Raw genomic sequence first — 1,124 nt, 5'->3', positions numbered from 1 at the left:
TCCGGAATATTGAGTGGAGGTAAGTTCGGATATTGTATCTCCACCTTGGTCAGACAATAGGACTGTTGGGGAGTGGAGTATGACGAGGATTCTATTCCAATTAAGGCGTTATCACTTGCGCGTACGGGCGCGTATAGTCGATTATATAAGCGTCGCAACTGGATCTTGCGTCCGGCACGGCGTGTCCTAGCCATAGATGCAATTTTGATAATTAATCATATCAACCGCGTACGCGATTCCGCACTTGTAACTCTGAACGGGGAGCGCAAGGACGGCTCTAGTCGCCGCTCAGTGGGTTGCAAGACAGAAACTGTAATTCGGTAGGGAGCTCAAGTACGGCTCTAGTCGCTACTCGGCAAATTACAGTACAATGGCACAGAGAACGATGCACAGACGGCGAGCACAAGGGACGGCTCCGTGCCTACCTTGCGTTTCGTTACCTGCGGCCGGAAGGGTTAAACCCGAAATGTCGGAGGGTCCGCTCGCAGGTCAGAATTGCATCACTGGCTTCACTAGTTGCACAGTTTCGGACGCGTGGGTTTAAGGAAGGTTCGAGAATAAGAATATCCCAGAATGAAATATTAAATTAACAAAGTTATATTTCTACTTGATTGTTACATATATCGTTAGATTACTGATATAGATTGAAGGTTCTTGTTACGATACGAATTTACTTGCAACATTAAAATAGTAATAGTGATAGTAATAGTACATTTACGTTGGTTAAACACGAATTCTTATATTATAACGTTAAATCTAGATGTAGTATGCGAGAATATTCTAAGGTTAAATGTAAGTTAATTAGAAATGGTAGAGGTGTTTTAGAGTGTGGGAGTTGGAAGGATTTGCACTAACGTATGGATCCTAAGAATAGGGATGAGTGCACTGTTCGCGTCGCGTAGTCGGTAGCACAACCGACTTGTAGGACTCCCGGATTAAGACTGACTGGCTGCGTGTTGCGCAACGCCTTATGAACCCTTTGGATCCAAGGAAGGGGTTTCCTCCGGAAGGGTTAAGGAAACATCTGGACGTTTCCAGAAAGATCTCGAAGGTTCTTGAAAAATCTGGAAAAGTCTGGGAGGATCCCAGGGTTCGGGAAAGTTACCTGACCTCAGGTAGTGGGA

The sequence above is a fragment of the Odontomachus brunneus genome, unplaced genomic scaffold (assembly GCF_010583005.1).
Source record: "Odontomachus brunneus isolate Ranch 3 - 2012 unplaced genomic scaffold, Obru_v1 Obru_scaffold_172, whole genome shotgun sequence".
NCBI lineage: Eukaryota > Metazoa > Arthropoda > Insecta > Hymenoptera > Formicidae > Odontomachus > Odontomachus brunneus.
This window is presented reverse-complemented; position numbering follows the sequence as displayed.